Here is a 20,848-nt window from a genome sequence, read left to right as displayed (position 1 = left end):
GTTATGTTACAATTTTGAAACTATGTTGTTATTTCTATTTGAATCTTGTATGACAATTTAGCTTTGAAATGAAATTTGAATTTAATTAAATATTGTCACATAGTGTTATGACGTCTCTAGCAATCTATACACACTTCGTCTCATCCCGATGTTTCCGCCATCGGTTGGGGTGTGACAGATTGGTATCAGAGCCATAACTATAGGGAATTAGGAAAAATTGCCATGCTTTTGCCCTAATCTATAGTTCTAGGAATTTTGCCTCTTATTTGTTGTTTAAAACTTTTGTGCTCTACCATGCATGCTTCCTAGCTATACTTTCTATTAAAATTATGTGCCTTTCCTAAGGCAAACACTAATACACTTATGCTATTTTTATACTCTTGTAACACCAACGAGAAGAACTTACCAAAATAGGCGTGAAACCCACAATTTGGTAAACGACTCTCATTCTACCTTTAATCTATTTTTGCACGAAATTTCACCATTAAGCTAGGAGTGACATCCACAACTTAATGGTAATTTCCATTTCAACTCTAGTGGACCCTCGTCGAAGTGTCAAAATTTTATTTTGATCGACGAGTACCAACCACATTAGGGTACGAAATCGTCAAGTTAGGGGTGAAACCCGCATCTCGTCGATTAAGTCCCATTCCTCGATTTTTATTCTCGCCAAAGTCCCGAATGTTTCAATCATTTAGAGATGTGTAGTAACCGGAAGGGTAAGACACCGTTAATCGCTTCTCGACGAGAGTATCTTACTTATAGGCCAAAGCACAATATCTCTAAATCGAAAGAACTTTCGACCCACTTTGGAATAGTCGACGTTTCTCTACCCGAAACAATCCAATGTTTTATTGAGCCTCTCTTTTATGTATCTCAATTTATATGTGATTTTTACACTTGAACGTTCGTTCATTTCAAAATGTCGCTTTAATCATTTCGCACGTTATCGCAATCACAAACAATAATAATCCCTCGTGAACAAACTAAATTTACGATGCTTTCGTTTATTCATGTTATGCTATGTGGAATTCATGATTATGCTATATGAGACGTTTAAACTTTTATGCTATGTTAATCAACTTGAAACTTTATGCTATGTGACCCTTTATGCTATGTGATCAATTTCATTTTTCTAAAACAAGCACTATGACCAAGTCTCACTCATTTCGTTATTTTGAATCTTAGATGTCTTCTCGTCACTCCAACGCGTCTAGGAAGTCAAAGTCTCGCTCCACCAAGAAGATGATGGCTTTCATGGCCGATCAATTTACTCGCGTCGTCCCAAAGGTCATTTCCGAGATTCGAGCCTCTGAAACTCCTCACTCTTCCGTCGACTCTAAGGTTGAAACACGCAAGCCCGTCTCGTTCCGCACCAGTATCAAAGGCGGACAAAAGCTTTGTGTCCTTAGAATTCGAATCATTGTTAAATTGCACACGCTCTAAGCTACCTAAGTCGTTTTCCGTTGAAGTCGCCAATGGCAAGTCCATCTTAGTCGATTCCATTCTCCTCGATTGTCGTCTTACTCTTAACGAGCATGCTTTCTCTATTGATCTCGTACCCATGCAATTGGGTAGTTTCGACGTCATCATAGGCATGGATTGGCTCCAAAAGAATCATGCTGAAATCGCTTATCACGAGAAATTCGTTCACTTACCTCTTCCATCTGGTGACGTTTTGCACGTTTATGGAGACCGACCTTCAAGGGGACTAAAGTTGATGTCCTGCACACAAGCGAACAAGTACTTACGCAAACAGTACTTTGCCTTTTTAGCCCACGTGGTGGAAGAAAAGGGCAAGGGAAAAAGTTTAAGTGATGTTCCAGTGGTGCGTGATTTCCCTGACGTCTTTCCTGAAGATCTACCCGGTCCTCCTCCTCCTCGATCTGTTGATTTTCGTATTGACCTCGTACCTGGTGCGACTCCTGTTGCCAAGGCTCCTTATCGTCTTGCACCTTCCGAGATGCAAGAATTGTCTTCTCAGCTTCAAGAACTCCTCGATAAGGGTTTCATTCGTCCAAGTACCTCTCCTTGGGGTGCTCCTGTGCTCTTCGTTAAAAAGAAAGATGGTTCTTTCCGCATGTGTATCGACTATCGTGAGCTCAACAAACTCACCGTTAAGAATCGTTATCCCCTTCCGCGTATCGACGACCTCTTTGATCAACTTCAAGGCGCTACCTGTTTCTCCAAAATCGATCTTCGTTCTGGTTATCATCAACTTCGAGTCCTCAAAGAAGACGTTCCCAAAACCGCTTTTCGCACTCGCTATGGACATTACGAGTTCGTGGTTATGCCCTTTGGCTTAACCAACGCACCCGCTGTGTTCATGGATCTCATGAATCGTATTTGTAAACCATACTTGGATCGCTTTGTGATCGTCTTCATTGATGATTTTCTCATTTATTCTAAAACTCGAGCCGATCACGAGCGCCATCTTCGCCTTATCCTTGAACTCTTGCGTACTGAACGTTTATATGCTAAGTTTTCTAAATGCGAGTTTTGGATCAAAGAAGTTCAATTCCTTGGGCACGTTGTTAGTGAAAAAGGAATCCATGTCGACCCTTCAAAAATCGAAGCCGTGAAGAATTGGACCGCGCCTAAATCTCCTTCTGAAATCCGTTCTTTCCTAGGATTGGCGGGTTATTACCGCCGATTCATCTCGAACTTTTCGAAGATCGCCGTTCCTCTCACTTCGTTGACTCAAAAAGAGAAACCTTTTGCTTGGGGTCCTGAGCAAGAGGAATCTTTTCAAACTCTCAAGGACTTGCTTTGCAACGCCCCTATTCTCGCTCTTCCTGATGGGAATGACGATTTCGTGGTGTATTGCGATGCCTCAAATCGTGGTCTTGGTTGTGTGCTCATGCAACGAGACAAAGTCATCGCCTACGCCTCTCGTCAACTCAAAATACATGAGAAGAATTATACTACCCACGACCTCGAGCTTGGCGCAGTTGTTTTTGCGTTAAAGATTTGGCGACACTACCTATATGGTACTAAGTGTGTGGTTTTCACTGACCATAAGAGCCTACAACACATCTTTGACCAAAAAGAACTCAACATGCAACAGCGACGTTGGGTGGAGTTGCTCAATGACTACGACTGCGAGATTCGCTACCACCCTGGTAAGGCGAATGTCGTGGCTGATGCACTTAGTCGTAAGGCTCATGTAGATGTCATTCGTTGTTTTCATATCTCGAGCGATCTTCACAATCGCATTCGTGAAGCGCAGTACTCCTCTATCAATAAAGGTTCCATGGCTGTAGAAATACGTGGAGCATCTGAAAGTCAACTCGTTTCAAAACCTGATGGTCTCCTCTATTGTTGCGATCGCGTTTGGATACCAGATCGTGACAATCTTCGTGACCTTATCATGAACGAAGCACACAAATCTAGGTACTCAATTCACCCTGGCGCTGACAAGATGTACCATAATCTACGTGCATCCTATTGGTGGCCTGGTATGAAGAGAGACATTGCTGTGTACGTTTCCAAGTGTCTTACCTGTTCGAAAGTCAAAGCCGAGCACCAACGACCTTCTGGCCTACTCGAACAACCCGAAATTCCCGTTTGGAAATGGGATAGCATTGCGATGGACTTCATAACTAAACTCCCACGTACACCTTCTGGTTACGATAGCATTTGGGTAGTCATTGATCGTTTGACTAAGTCCGCACAATTCATTCCCATTCGCGAGGATTTCAAGGTTGAACGACTTGCTCGTGTCTATACCAATGAAGTCATACGCCATCATGGTGTTCCTCTCGACATCATTTCTGATCGTGATGGTCGATTCACTTCGCGTCTCTGGCAAACTTTTCAGTCCGCTATGGGTACTCATTTAAATCTTAGTACGGCTTTTCATCCTCAAACGGATGGACAGACTGAACGTACTATCCAAACCCTAGAGGACATGCTCCGTTCTTGTGTCATCGACTTTGGTGGTAGTTGGGATGTGCATTTACCTTTGATCGAGTTCTTGTATAACAATAGCTACCACTCCAGTATTCAAATGGCTCATTTCGAGGCATTGTATGGTCGCAAATGCCGATCTCCTTTAAGCTGGCACGAGATTGGTGACAAACATTTTACTGGCCCTGAGATCATACAAGAAGCAACGGATAAGATTCTCCAAATCCGTGACAATCTACTCAAGGCTCGAAATCGTCAAAAGAGCTACGCAGACAAGGGACGCAAACCTATGGAATTCGACGTTGGGGACCATGTCCTACTCAAGGTGTCTCCTTGGAAAGGAGTGGTTCGTTTTGGTAAAAAGGGAAAACTTGCCCCTCGCTATGTTGGTCCTTTCAAGATACTCGAAAGGATTGGTAAGGTGGCTTATCGACTCGACTTACCTCAAGAGCTCAGCAATGTTCATCCAACGTTCCACGTCTCTAACCTAAAGAAATGTCTCGCTGATGAAGGACTTCAAGTTCCTCTCGAAGATCTTCAAATCAACGATACTATGCATTTCGTGGAGAAACCTGTAGAAATCGTGGATCAGCAAGTCAAGTTACTAAGGCGCAGTAAGATTCCTATCGTCAAGGTTAGATGGGAAGGAAAACGTGGCGCCGAATTTACTTGGGAACTCAAAAAGGATATGAAGTCAAAGTATCCTCACCTTTTCCCTACGTCTTCCTAAATTTCGGGACGAAATTTCCTAAAGGAGGGGAGACTGTAACGCCCGGCTCTTTTGTACTTTCCATTTATAGAAAGTTCTGTTCGTATTTCTATTTTTGGAAACCTTGTATTCTTGTAATCGTTTCCTTTCATTGTAATCATTATCAAACCGAGACTTGGATCATTAATGAAACTTGTATTTTGTTACATTATTGTTGTACGCACTCTAATTATGCTCGTATGTTCGATTAGTGAATCAATTTGTGCTTGAACGTTATTCTTGGAAACTATGTGCTAAACTTGTAATTAAACTAAACTTATGCATTGAACGTGTTTTGAACGAGAAGGATACTTGGTTATGACATTTATACGCCTAATTATACTTTGATTTTGATCGTCTTACTTGATTTCACCTTATACTATGCTTTTATATCAAAACAAGTCCCTAAACTCTCAAGTTAGCACCAAAAGGGATTAAATATAAACTTCAGGGGCCTAAGTGTAACAAAACGAAAGATCTGAAAATCATACCCGCCGCGTGACGCGAGGGGGCTTGGCGTCACGCGAGCCCCTTGTTTCGGCAGAATGTGTGTTTCCTTGAGCTGCATGCACGAAATCCCATTAATCTAATCCACCCAATCACCTTTAATCCACCTCTAATCACCTCCAATCATCTTATAACTCCTCCATTATAAATACCCACCTTCTCCAACCCATTTGACACTTTCACAACTCTCTAATTTTCACAAAATCACTCTTAATCTACAGTAAATCTGAGTTTTGGACAGATTCTTGTATCTTCACAAAAGTGAGTGTAACTTGCTCATTTCTCAACCAAATCACTTGGTTCTTCTTCCTATTGCTTTGTTATGTCCTTGGGTTTGAATCCTTGGTTTTTCCTTGGAAGAATCATGTTTGGATTTGCCCTAAAATGGACTGAAACTTTCTGTTTTGTTTATTATTAATCAACAACTTGTTATTTCTTATCCAACTTGTGTCTAACACATCTCACACCAATGTCCTAATGCTTACAATCTCTCCTATGGTTGGGTAAGCTTAAAAACATGGTTGAGACACTTAAAATCAGAGGATTAACCCTCATAAACTTGGTGTTTTGATTAGGGTTTTAACCCACAAGTCATGTCAAACTTAGACTTTGATACATGAGTGATTATGGAACAACTTGGGTTGTCCAAACATACAATCCTCACATGATTTGATGATTTCTATTAGTTAACTTATCCTACATACTCGTATAAACCTTAGTTCGTGACCCTCCTTGGTTGTCTTTACATCAAGAGAAGTGGTGAACTTCAAAGGGGTGCCTAAATGGAAGCTTAGTCTTCCTACCCCATACATGACATCCTTGTAACTAAGAGGTGCCTAAATGGAGATTTAATCTCCTACCTCCTACTTGAAATATTGGACCTAAATAATATGTAATATTTAGCCTAAGTATAAGCATATACTCATTCGAACCTTTGATGTTAAACTTGTGTTTACATGTTAAAGAAGTAGAATATCATCCAAGACCTAAACCTTAATATGATTCTAATGGGTTCACTACCCATGAAAAACATTAAATAACCATATTGGTTACCTAGTGTCATATGATGGTTATAAAGTCTAAAAGATGATTATTTTCACATACACATATACTTTCGTTATACTAAGTTATTTCCATATTCTTAATCTTCTGTAAATGCCAAACTCACACACCTACGTTTCCTCGTGTAGAAGGACTAGGTGCTCCAAGCTAAATCATCCACCAAACTTACTCTCGGAACTTCCAAGTCAAGACTTGTAAACCGTGAGTATACTCGATCCCTTTTTCCCCTTTACACTTTGGGATGCAACATGTATACCTATTCAAACAACTTTTATGCTTAAACAAAACATACTCTATCTATGAACGTGACATGAAACTATTGTGAATATTTGCTATGCTTGTATGCTCTATGAACGATTTGGAACGTTATATGCTCATTAACTTTGCTAGCCCACCTTAACAGCGCTATAGGATTAACGCCCCGCCCGCTATTCTAATTGGGTATTGTTAAGTTAAACATTACCACCCCGCTGAACGATTGGGATTAGGCTATTTTTATGCGTTGTATTCATGGGTTTGATCATATTGTACGCCAAAAATTGCATTGCTAGTAAATTTATGCACTTAGTAACATGTTGGATATGAGTTTCTATTCTATTATGCTATGTAGTCAAACTTGTATACTCGCCTTTGCTTTTGCATTGAACTCTATTTTAATACATGTTGCAGGTTAATTATTGAGATGATATGCAAGACGAAACAAGATTTAGGGTGGACTAGATACACACCTAGATTAATCTATCTTTTGTTGTTATGTTACAATTTTGAAACTATGTTGTTATTTCTATTTGAATCTTGTATGACAATTTAGCTTTGAAATGAAATTTGAATTTAATTAAATATTGTCACATAGTGTTATGACGTCTCTAGCAATCTATACACACTTCGTCTCATCCCGATGTTTCCGCCATCGGTTGGGGTGTGACACTTTCCTCCCCCTCTGACAAGCCATCACGGGCGGCTCCCCGCACCCGCCCTCACAAGCTTCTTCACCCCCTTTCTTCACCAACGACACACTCTCCACAAATGCATGTGCTTTCATAGACGATGTCATGTCCTTCAGTCCTTGTATTATCGGATGACATCACCCTTGGAGAAAGTCTAGCTATAATTTTCTTATTCAGACATCCTTAATTTTAGCTGGGAGTCAATATTCACACATCCTTTCTCTTTATCTTTCTATGTACATACATAGATATATATTGAGAGATAAAGTGTAAAAAAATGTAACAATAGGTGTGAGAACAAAGAGAGCCTTATTTTACTATAATCTTTGGAAATTTAGCTTTTTTTTATTATTTTAGATGTTTAACAAGTATTAACAGGGGCGGACTTACCCCTAGCCCAAGGTGGACGGGCGCACCCCCAGGAAAAAAAATTTAGTGCTATTTTCCGTTGAAAATCTCGTCCGCACCCCTTGAATTTTTTCATCCGCACCCCTTGGAGTCCACACACCTTAGGTAAAAAATGTTATCGATTTATATTTTAATTTTTTTTAGTAAACTCTAATTAAAAAAATTACCTAAATTATATACACTTATACTACCCAACTTAACCCAAATACCCAATACCTTACCCCACTATTTCATTAAACATAATTAGCCCACTAATTACTAGCCCATTAACCAAACTCAACCTAAGTTCAAACTATAATAATTAAAATAAGCCCAATAGTCCCTTAGAATTCCTCCCGCCCTCCCTCTCTTGGGTCGTCTCCTGCCAGCGATCATCGAACATAACATCAACCACAACAGCACGTCATCAGCAGCCGCGAACCACCACCGTCCAACACCAAAGGGTAACAAAATTCTTAAATAGGTTTGAAATTTCATGTGTTTTGATGTTGTTTATGGTTGTTTAGATGATTTTTAGGGTGATTATGTTGTTTAGATGATTTTTAGGGTGATTACACACGATTTTTAGGGTTGAAAATTAAAGTTGAAACATTATGTTATGGAGCGATGAACTTATGGATCAATTTGTTTGTGATAGGAACCATGAGTAGGGACGTTATGGCGCATTTCTTTTGTTTTACATGACCCGAACCGACTCGATACGAACCGATTTTTTTACTTATATACCTAGAGGCCTAAAATTTTTAAAAATGCTCCGCACCCCCATAGAAAAATTCCTGGGTCCACCACTGAGTATTAATGTTACTTTTGGCTTCATCTCTCAGCCATTTTATATGAATACCGTAAATTAAATAATCTATTATAACTAGGAAATGAAAGTTTTGTGGGATACGTGTCAGTTGATTAGGGCATCCTTTCGTTTTCCCGCCCAACAATACTCCCCACTACCTAAAATCCCTAAATCGTTCTCCTTTCTTTGTACTCCTCTCCTTTATACTATCTCCTAAAAATCCTAAATCTTCTCCTGTACTCCTCTTCTCCCTTCTGATCTAACGTGCAGGTATCAATGTTCTATCACTAATCTTGATTTGTTTTAAAGTTTATTTGAGAATCGGTATTTGTTTCAATGTTTATTTGAAGAGAGAAACAGAAATTAAACTCATAATCTTCATATATTCATCTTCGCCTTTTGGTTTAGAGAGTGAAAGTAACGATTTGTAGTGAGAGAAATCCCAGAAATCGAACTCCGGCGAAAATCCGAATCTCCGGCGAACCAGGTCTGAGTTATGGTGAAAATCCGAATCTCCAGGTATGTTTCATCGAAAATTATTTGATTTTATACTATATATTCGTTTCATCAGCTCATTTCTTTCTAAAATTTTGTTTGTTTCACCGCCTAAGAGGAAGATGGTGACGGTGGTGATGACCTAAAGAGGAACGATGACAGCGGTGATGGCCTAAGAGGAGTTGTGAGTTATTTCTTTTCGTATGTGTTGATTTGTTTGTGTTTTGATATTGCTAGATGAAGGTTGAGATATTACTGTGTGTGATTGTGGTTGATTTGTTGTGTTTTTGGAGTAGATTAGGGTTTATGTGAGTTTTAATGTTAACTTTGTTAGTTTATTTCATTTTACCGGCATTGAGTTTGTAAATGCAGAGAGTTTAGAATGGATATGAGATTTCTTATGTGTTGTAGGTGATTTGTTAATGTTGTATGTGTTTGGGGTATCTCATTCTGGTTATGAATAAAGTAATAAAGCTAAAGACGCCTGTTAGAAAGTTAGTTTTAGTTTCCATCTTCTTGGATGGTGGTTGATGAATATAATAAATTTAGTAATGTTTTGGTCTTAAAGTATATAGATCTGAGGATTTGATCATATTGTTTGTCTGTCCTTTTTGGTATGGATTATACTTTTATATAAGCTACGTATAGCTTTTTGCATTTATATTTGTATTTTTGTTGACATCTTTGATTCGACATTATGTTAACAATTTAATGTCTTTGGCTCTTTGCATGTTTGATCTACACTCACTTTTCAAAGGTTTTTCTTCGGTTCATATATATATGCTGGAATTTTACATCAGGTAGGAAATTTTACATCTCCAGGTGGATAGGTAACGTGTCGTTCGGAGGGGATAGGTAATGGGTCAAAATGGAAAGAGTTTAGGGTATAGGGAGTGGTTAAACACTTTAAAGTGGCAAACCAAAAAACCGACCAATGAGAGCGCGCCATGTCAATTAGGCAAAAGTGTTTAAACTTTGGTGAAAAATGTTGGCAATGGTTTAAACACTTGGTGAAGTGGTAAACTATTTAAAAAAAAAAAAGGAAAAAGGTGTGATTGGTTGAGATAGGAATGGACCCCACCCACAATACCATCTCCTACCCTCTCCCTCCCTCACGGCCGTATACCCCCACCACCACCACCATCACTTCCATTTTGCTTCCATCTATTCAAAGCTTATCTCAAGGTGTAAGAAGGTGATTCACGAAGCTTGGAACTCTTGGATCTTGAAGGACCTCTTTTGTTTGCTATTATCCTTCACTTTTGTCATCACCATCTTTCAAGTGTTCTTCCCTAGCTTAGAGCTAGTAGTAAGATCCTTGTAACCCTTTGTTTACTTCTATTTTGATTGGTTAAAAGATGTATTATGTTGTAAATCACTAGAACACTAAAATACATAATCTTGAATCTTGAACACAAGCTTAACATATGATGAAATATGGATGAAATGATGTTGTTTAGTATATGTATGATGTTTGATTGTTGTTTACTTGAGATTATGATGTTGATCATCATAAGGAGCTTGCTAGATTGTGATTAAACACATGATCTAGCAAGTTAGAGGATGATTATGTGTTAACACAAGAAGATCATCCTCACATATAAGCATGAACTTGATGAATAAAATGAGTTCTTGTAAAACAATAATCAAAGTAATCTAGTAATCTTATAGATCTAAGATGTATGAATGGTTTTTCTAAAAGGACCAAGTTTAAAAAGGTGATTTTTAGAAGATCTTTGTCTTACTTAAACTTACACTATTTTTAGTGATAAAGTAAGTGTAGAAACACTAGTGAAACAAGATCTCACAAAGAAACATTTTTGTAAAATATGTATACAAGTTGTAAACATCTAAAACTTTCAATAATGAAGTTTATCAAGAAGTAAATATATTTTGGAGGGAAACTAAGGCTACTAAACATACCACCAAGTTACTACGAGTTTTTACGAAAACTCAAGTTCCTGATCTTTATGTAGATGGCTTGTTTTGCACTTGGTAAGTATAATATTGTTTAGGGATTGATTGTTGATTATTGTGATGATTGTTGAAAAGAAAATGATGTGCTTAAATAGCATGGACACCTCCATTTTTAGGGAAACTATGGCAAAATTTTCTAAAAAATACAAACACTTAGAAAATATTTTCTAAACAAGTATATTTTAAACTATGTTTTTCAAACTTTGCCATAAATTTTGTTACAAAAATACAAGTATTGGAGGTTGGTTTTTGTAAATAAATATGGATAAATATATATTTAGAATATATATTTTATATTAAAGACATTTGTGTGAATATTTGTATACTTTGTGGAATAATTATATTATTTTAGGGTAAATTAATATAACTTAACAAATACCAAGAACTTACAAATCCAAAATAATACCAAGGATCACAAGGAATAAATATATAAGTTACACACTTAATATTGCGAAACCGAACGCAAAAACGTAACTTATAAAATATTCCAGAAAATGCCGTTGCAAATATATTTTTGGTAAATATTAATTTGGATACAAGAAGTGAAAATATGACTTTTGTACATATTACCAAGTTATGTCATATTTTCAACAAGAAGAAAATATATTATTTTGGAAACTACAAATACAAGAATACGAATACGCATGTATGAGATACCCCCATCCTTGGGAAGGAAAAACGAAAATAAATACTTGAGAAGTATTGATACAAAAATATTGTTTAACAATTTTTTTTCCAAAATAAAACATAATTTAAAGTTAAAGTATTTATTATTTTAACAAGGAATAATACTGGAGACATAAAAGAAACGTAACTAAAAAACGTAAATACTTAGGCAAGGCATAGCCCATTCGTCTAATAGACCCTAGTACATTGTAGGGAGTCGTGTTTGCTAAGGAGATTTGAGTTACGAGTATCGAAGACGCAAAACAATGAGTTCATGCTCCCCTTTTTTTTCTTAACGGTTTTGGTTTTATAACTCTCGGGGGTGAAATACATGTTTCGAATGCTTAAACGGTATGAAATGCCTATGAAATACTAGATCATGTGAGCATAGACTTAATGTTGAAATGCCATTAATACTTAATTAGGGACAAGGGTTAGATCTAACGGGTACGGCCGAGCCCCACTCATGGTCCCCATGTGATCACTTGAGTGCTTCGGTGTCCCAGTCGAGGGTAATCGACATAGTCTAGGGTAATCGACATAGTCGAGGGAAATCGACATAGTCAAGGGAAATTGACATAGTGAAGGTAAATTGACATAGTCGAAGGGAAATTCGACATAGTCGAGTGAAATCGACATAGTCGAGGGAAATCGACAAGGGCATAAGCCTACTCATTTCGAGTGCTCCCTATGTCCTCACATGCCTTAATGTCCTTGTAAAACATTTAGTTGGTATGTTCTTACACGCTTTTCATACCTGTTTTCAAAGGAGTCTCTCAAAGGTTTACAAGTACTTAAACAAAACGCATGAACCCGCTCAAGTTTTGTTAATGTTTTCCAAAATTACATGTATTTCAGGTGACAGGTTGGATCTTGGGCGCGGGTGTTGTTTCTAGAAGTAGACTTCAAGTATTAGATGTCATCCACTTTTGTTGGTTTGTAACCTAGTCGAAGGTTGTGTTTTAAAACTTAAATAACCAGTGTTTGTAATACTCAAATTTTATGAATGGATGAACATCGTTTTGATCATGTAGTTGTTTATTATGATTGAATGCAATGATACTAAACCAGTCACACATCATACGCTTCCGCAAAAGTCAGGGTGTGACAGTTTGGTATCAGAGGTTCGATTGTAGTGAACTAGGATTCCTTCTCGAGTCTAGACTACAATCACTAGAACTCTCTCACAAAAACATTTTTACATAAAGGTTTTTCATTGCATTCACGTAAGCGTCAAGATCCATGAGTCAAACATTTTTCAAAGAAGAGATAAGGCAAGGACATTAGTAGGGAATACCCCAAAATAAGGTGCCAACTAAGGCCTAGTCTACACGAGTTAGACTTGCCAAAGACAAAATGACCCCCCCCCCAAAGAATAAACGAGAGTTATATGTGATATGATGCATCGAATTGCCTGTTTATGCCAAGTAACATATTTGTTTATCGATATATACATACAAATAAGTGTACGGAATGATTATTGACGTGGATAAGATACCTTCGACTCCGAATCCTATTATTAGTCTTACTCGCATGATGAAGCTATCGACCTCGCGTTCATTGCAAAGCTCATGGAGGGAGTAATTACCAAACAAGATTCCGAGCTTGCTTTCGTAGGAGATGGCTGCTCTTCCCTTTCGATCGTAAAGGTGCCTGACTACGGTGGTGACGGCGAGGCAGAGGCGGCAACCTTGAACAACTTCTTAATTAGCGGGACGAGATCCCTGCGGCTTTTGTGAAGCGAGGTTGACAACATACTTGACCAGACAAGGAAGATGAAGTACTCATCATGAAGGTGCCCCTCCAACTGCTAGGAATTCTCCTTATTCCTATTTCATTTAATCACCGTGCCTATTCGCGCGTAACGATAACGAGTGTTAGCGCGTGGACCACCGTAATGGTCCTTTCCATGTCAGAGGTATAAGGACAGTAGTGTCCCCTCCTTGGTTAATCATCTGCTTGGACGGGGGAAAATTGGGGTAACTGTGCAAGACAATTTATTATTACGGGGGCCCACGTAATACAACTTGTAGTGCATAGAAATCCTGGTGGACTCTGCGGGCCAAGCTAATGATCACTACACAAAAATAATCTATAGGTGTTCACACCTTCATCTGGTAGAACAACACATAGACCATTGCTTTAGCACTTTATAAAGTAGGAAACCTGTCTTTGCCTACTTCGTGTCTGACACTTCTACCCGTGTACGAGACGTTTGGGAGCCGATATTTAAGCAAGTGAAGATGGATAACATTCAGAAAGATTCAGTGACGTTACACTCTACCACTTCATGAAACTTGTATGACCAAGGCGATGTAGCCTCGAGTTCATTTTATTTTTCCCATTTCAAACAATAGGCCAAATTGCCAAGCCTATGTGAAGGCTCAGTAATTGTTTCCTCGCTCATACATTATTGATTATATATGCATGTGATATTGGGTAATTGCATGTTGGCTTATGGTGTTATGGACCTCATAGACAATTATGGAATGTTGTCTAACTTACCTCATACCTTTTGACAGAAGAGAATGCCGCCCAGACATGACACAAACACCAGTACGTTACCAAGGACTGAAGCTGAGCTTCAAGAACGCATCTCACAGGCAATTGCACGACATGAAGCCCTCCGCTCCGAACACAGCGGTGGCACATCCGGAAATAACCCTCCAACTGGCTGCACCTATAAACAATTCCTGGACTGCAAGCCATAAAATTTTGATGGCACAGGAGGTGCCGTTGCATTTGTTCATTGGGTAGAAAAGACTGACTCCATTCTAAGAATGAGTAACTGTTCGCCCCAGTAGAGTGTTACCTTTATCTCAGGGTTGTTTTTGGATGGCGCACTCTCCTGGTGGAACCTTCAGGTTCAAACCCTTGGTGCAGATGCTGCTTATGCACTGAGCTGGGACGAGCTCAAGGAAATGATGGAAAAGAAATACTGTTCTAGGGCTGAAATCCAGAAACTTGAGGTGGAGTTTTGGAATTTGAAAATGGACGGGCCGAAGATTCTTGAATATGTCCAGCGATTTCACGACTTGTCTAGGGTCGTCCCTTACTTAGTCAAGCTGGAATTCAAGAGGGTTGAACGATTCATTTGGGGACTTGCACCTCAAATCAGGAGCATGGTTACTACCTCAAAGCCCTCGACCATCACAGAGGCTATCGATTTGAGTGTCACTCTTACTGAAGAAGCTTTACGCATGGGAAAATTTTCAGAATCTGAGGATAACAAGAAAGAGACTCATGTGGAGTCATCAGGCAACAGTAAAAGGAAGTCTGCAAACCTAAAGATGGGCACCCAAGTCAGCTATGGAAACTCTAAAGCAGACAAAAGGAAGGAAGTGAACTCGCCGCGTGGCAGGAAAGCTGATGGAGCCACTAATAAGGCTGGTGGTAAAGTTTACTTGGAGACTAAGCCGAGGTGCGCGGAATGCAATTTTTACCATGAAGGTCTATGTCTGAGGCCTAAGTGTGGAAAGTGTGGAAAGGAAGGGCACAACAAGGATGCCTGTTGGGCGAAGGATCCAGACGGAAGGGATAATGGGAAAATTCCAGGCAACTACAGGTGTGGTGAAGCAGGGCATTTTAGGAAAGATTGCCCTAGGAAGAACCAAGCAAGGAAGGGTCTTCACGACCGGAGCTCGTGAAGCACGCCAGGATCCAGATGCGATTACGGGTACGTTCCCTATTAACCAACCTTATGCATCTATTTTTGATTAATATTGGCGCCAACTTTAACCTTGCAAGCTTAGAACCTAAGAAACTGCTTGGCCTAGTTTCGAGTAGAATAGACGTCCCGTATTCTTTAGAAATAGGCACATAGAAGGATAGTTTAAGCAGGCGAAGCGATTAAGGATTATATTCTGGGGACTCAGAAGGCCGGAACCTTCTGTTACCATTGACTTGAGAAGTCATAATATGATAGTCAGCATGGATTGGATATCCAAGTATAGAGCCTGAGAACATCCCCGTTATAGAAGAAGTTCCAGAAGCCTTTTCTGAAGACTTGCAAGGAACGCCCCTCCGCAGCAACAAGAGGAGTTTAGGATAAACCTCGTGCCAGGTGCGGCACCAGTGCGGGATGACGCCTTACCGACTAGCTTCGTCCGCGAAGCATGAGCCTCCGATATAACTGCAAGAGCTACTAGACAGAGGGAATTAAGGACATGACACCCTTAGTTAAGGACACAAGGAGAAAGTTGACAGTTTCCATTTTGCATAAATTCCAGAGAATTGGATATCAAGGATTGGTATCCTTTGCCAAGGATTGATGACATGAACAGACCAATCGTCAGGTTATAGTTACCACTCGAAGATCGACTTGAGGACAATATGTCCTCAACTGTGAATATACGAAGAAAATATCCTTAAAACGACCTTTAGGACTCGATTCGAGCGCTACGAGTTCCTTGTCGTACCATTTGGCTTAACACATGCATCGACAGTATTCATGGACCTCATAAATCAAAAGTGTAAGCCATACCTGGATAGATCATGATTATATTTATTGGCTACATTCTTATGTGCCCAGCGACCAAGGAAGGTCGTGAGCAACCTCTGCAATTTATCTTGCGACTCTTAGAAAAAGAACAGCTATGTGCTAAGACGTCGAAAAACGGATTTCGAATTCGCAAGGTAAGAACTAAGGAGTTAGAGTTGCAATTATGTGACGCTTCTCGACAAAGTCTCGATTGCGCATAAATGCAACGAGACCACAGCATTATAGACGCGTCACGTTAATTAAGGGATCATGAGAAGAAACCTTGATCTAAATACAGTAATTGCGCGCCGCAAATTTGACGTCATTACCTGTAAGGAAACGCTGCACGACCTTTACTGATCACAAGGGTTGCAGCACACCGTTGATCGTAAGAACTTAAATATTATCGAAGATGGACTGAGCTACTGAACGATACAGACTGTATGGACATGTTACGTGCTTGTGTGATGAACTTTGATGAAAAAGTTGGAACTCTCACTTGCCCCTAGTGGAGTTTTCCTACAATAATACTTATCACACTACTGTTTAAACCGCTTCGTGTGAAGCCTTAGATGGAACATAATAAGTCGATCCCAGTTGTGTTAAACGGAGACCTGAGATAAACAATCTACTGGCCCGAGTTGGTTCAGGAAAAATTAGAGGCAAGATCGTTCAGATTGTAATCATATCAAGACAGCCCGCGGAATACAGAATGATCGCGCCGACGAGCGGCAGAAATCGTAGAAATTTGAGATAAGAGGTATGGCTTTAATGGGAGCCTCGCCTTGAGAAGGCGTGGTGCGATTTGGAAAACATGAAAGGTTGGATCCCTGGTATATTAGACCTTTCGAGGTCATGGTAGGGATCGGAACCATTGCTCACAAGCTAAAATTTCCAGAAAAGATCAGAAGTGATCGCGACACATTCCATGTGTCTAGTCTTTAGAGGAGTCTGACTCAAGGAACAGTTGTGCTCCCACAAATAAGATTCACGTCAATGACAAACTCCAATTTACTATAGAACCTGTTAAGGTTGCGGACCAAGAGTCCACAAAACACGGAGTAGACATAATTGATTTACTTGAGTACGTTAGAATTCATATCATGACCCAGAGTTACACGGGAACATGAAGACAAATTTTAAACCTAAGTGACCACATTTGATACACAACTCCCCTGCGACCGATGGCATCACTTGAATTTCGGGACGAAATTCTTTTAACGGGGGGAGACTGTGACAACTGTCACTTTTCCGTACATTCCGTACACTAATTGAACAGTAATATGTGCTTTAATAACTTTGCATGATCTAGTTTACAAGACAAATGAATTTCTGATTACTGTTATATACATACAATGGCAATCTCATGTTGCAAGACTTTTATCGTTGCTATATGCAACACGATATAGTTCTAATAATACACAGAACAGAATTGGCACCCTTATCAGACAAACTAAAAATGCTGACGAAGTTCAGTACATAGATAAACAGTGTTTTGAGGCCCAGTATGAGCCAGAGACTACGTATTACACTAGTATAGTGTGTAGGGAAGTAAGGACCACCAAACTGCTTTTCTAGGTGATAGATAAAGTGCTGGAAAGTGCCTAAAACCCACATAAAGTGCAGAATTCTGCATAAATCAGCAAAATTCAGTATTTTAACAAGTTTATTACATGCAAAAATATGACTAAATGGTCCTGAATGCTTTCCTAAGTGTCGGGAATTAAAAGTGTCACAAAAGGGTACATAAGGAACACTAAACGATATAGTTTGACACTTTAACGAACTGGTATATAACCGAACCACAGGACATTACCCGGAACACCAAAATATTGCTAGAAACATTGTTTTATTATTTTTAAGCTACTTATGATCCCAAACACTCTAACACACTACATAATACATCATACACTTAAAACACTAGATTTTTACACTTAACCTCCAATTAATTACACAAGTTACCATTCAAAGTTACATTTAACCCCCCCCCCCTCATGATTCACGGTCACAATGGGGTGACCCCACCTAGATTTTTCTTTAATCTTCTCTAAATCTTTCCATGATCTTCCCTTGGATTTGGCAAGATTGTGTTATGTACTATTCCAACACACTAACCTATGGGTATTACACAAAATTGAGTTTATAAGGAGGCATGGAGGATCATAACCATCAACACACCACCACTCTCCTACCCTCTCCCCCCTCACGGCCGTATACCCCCACCACCACCACCATCACTTCCATTTTGCTTCCATCTATTCAAAGCTTATCTCAAGGTGTAAGAAGGTGATTCACGAAGCTTGGAACTCTTGGATCTTGAAGGACCTCTTTTGTTTGCTATTATCCTTCACTTTTGTCATCACCATCTTCAAGTGTTCTTCCCTAGCTTAGAGCTAGTAGTAAGATCCTTGTAACCCTTTGTTTACTTCTATTTTGATTGGTTAAAAGATGTATTATGTTGTAAATCACTAGAACACTAAAAGACATAATCTTGAATCTTGAACACAAGCTTACATATGATGAAATATGGATGAAATGATGTTGTTTAGTATATGTATGATGTTTGATTGTTGTTTACTTGAGATTATGATGTTGATCATCATAAGGAGCTTGCTAGATTGTGATTAAACACATAATCTAGCAAGTTGAAGGATGATTATGTGTTAACACAAGAAGATCATTCTCACATATAAGCATGAACTAGATGAATAAAATGATTTCTTGTAAAACAATAATCAAAGTAATCTAGTAATCTTATAGATCTAAGATGTATGAATGGTTTTTCTAAAAGGACCAAGTTTAAAAAGGTGATTTTTAGAAGATCTTGGTCTTACTTAAACTTACACTATTTTTAGTGATAAAATTAGTGTAGAAACACTAGTGAAACAAGAAGATCTCACAAAGAAACATTTTTGTAAAATATGTTTACAAGTTGTAAACATCTAAAACTTTCAATAATGAAGTTTATCAAGAAGTAAATATATATTGGAGGGTAACTAAGGCTACTAAACATACCACCAAGTTACTACAAGTTTTTACGAAAACTCAAGTTCATGATCTTTATGTAGATGACTTGTTTTGCACTTGGTAAGTATAATATTGTTTAGGGGTTGATTGTTGATTGTTGTGATGATTGTTGAAAAGAAAATGATATGCTTAAATAGCATGGACACCTCCATTTTTAGGGACAACTATGGCAAAATTTTCTAAAAAATACAAACACTTAGAAAATATTTTCTAAACAAGTATTTACAAGTATATTTTAAACTATGTTTTTAATATAAACTTTGCCATAAATTTTGCTACAAAAATACAAGTATTGGAGGTTGGTTTTTGTAAATAAAAATGGATAAATATATATTTAGAAGATATATTTTATATTAAAGACACTTGTGTGAGTATTGTATACTTTGTGGAATAATTATATTATTTTAGGGTAAAATAATATAACTTAACAAATACCAAGAACTTACAAATCCAAAATAATACCAAGGATCACAAGGAATAAATATATAAGTTAACACTTAATATTGCGAAACCGAACATAAAAACGTAACTTATAAAATATTCCAGAAAATGCCGTTTCAAATATATTTTTGGTAAATATTAATTTGGATACAAGAAGTGAAAATATGATTTTTGTACATATTACCAAGTTATGTCATATTTTCAACAAGAAGAAAATATATTATTTTGGAAACTACAAATACAAGAATACGAATACGCATGTATGAGATACCCCCATCCTTGGGAAGAAAAAACGAAAATAAATAATTGAGAAGTATTGATACAAAAATATTGTTTAACAATACAAAAATATTGTTTAACAATTTTTTTCCAAAATAAAACATAATTTAAAGTTAAAGTATTTATTATTTTAACAAGGAATAATACTAGAGACATAGAAGAAACGTAAGTCAAAAACGTAAATACTAACGCAAGGTACGACCCATTCGTCTAATAGACCCTAGTACATTGTAGGGAGTCGTGTTTGCTAAGGAGATTTGAGTCACGAGTATCGAAGACGCAAAACAGTGAGTTCATGCTCCCCCTTTTTTCTTAACTGTTTTTGGTTTTATAACTCTCGGGTGTGAAATACATGTTACGAAAGCTTAAACGGTATGAAATGCCTATGAAATACTAGATCATGTGAGCATAGACTTAATATTGAAATGCCATTAATACTTAATTAGGGACGAGGGTTAGATCTAACGGGTACGACCGAGCCCCACTCTTGGTCCCCATGTGATCACTTGAGTGCTTCGGTGTCTCAGTCGAGGGTAATCGACATAGTCGAGGGAAATCGACATAGTCGAGGTAAATCGACATAGTCATGGGAAATTTACATAGTGAAGGTAAATTGACATAGTCGAAGGTAAATTCGACATAGTCGAGGGAAATCGACATAGTCGAGGGAAATCGATAAGGGTATAAGCCTACTCATTTCGAGTGCTCCCTATGTCCTCACATGCCTTAATGTCCTTGTAAAACATTTAGTTGATATGTTCTTACACGCTTTTCATATCTGTTTTCAAAGGAGTCTCTCAAAGGTTTACAAGTACTTAAACAAAATGCATGAACTCGCTCAACTTTTGTTGATGTTTTCCAAATTTACATGTATTTCAGGTGACATGTTGGATCTTGGGCGCGTGTGTTGTTCCCAGAAGTAGACTTCAAGTATTAGATGTCATCCACTTTTGTTGGTTTGTAACCTAGTCGAAGGTTGTGTTTTAAAACTTAAATAACCGGTGTTTGTAATACTCAAATTTTATGAATGGATGAACATCGTTTTGATCATGTAGTTGTTTATTATGATTGAATGCAATGATACTAAACCAGTCACACATCATACGCTTCCG

At 38.3% G+C, this 20,848-nt stretch overlaps 1 long non-coding RNA gene across 2 annotated transcripts; it reads left to right on the top strand.

Moving 5' to 3' along the window:
* Window positions 1-8,516: 8,516 nt before the first annotated feature.
* On the top strand, window positions 8,517-20,742 carry LOC110930354. Of its 2 annotated transcripts, XR_002587763.2 has the most exons (4): window positions 8,517-8,641; window positions 8,780-8,890; window positions 8,983-9,050; window positions 20,616-20,742. It is a non-coding gene; the product is annotated as an uncharacterized LOC110930354 (long non-coding RNA). The 2 variants fall into 2 exon arrangements; XR_004888691.1 differs by lacking the exon at window positions 20,616-20,742 and having other exon boundaries at window positions 8,983-9,815.
* The last annotated feature ends 106 nt before the right edge of the window (window positions 20,743-20,848 follow it).

Source organism: Helianthus annuus, chromosome 3 (genome assembly GCF_002127325.2).
Source record: "Helianthus annuus cultivar XRQ/B chromosome 3, HanXRQr2.0-SUNRISE, whole genome shotgun sequence".
NCBI lineage: Eukaryota > Viridiplantae > Streptophyta > Magnoliopsida > Asterales > Asteraceae > Helianthus > Helianthus annuus.
This window is presented reverse-complemented; position numbering and strand designations above follow the sequence as displayed.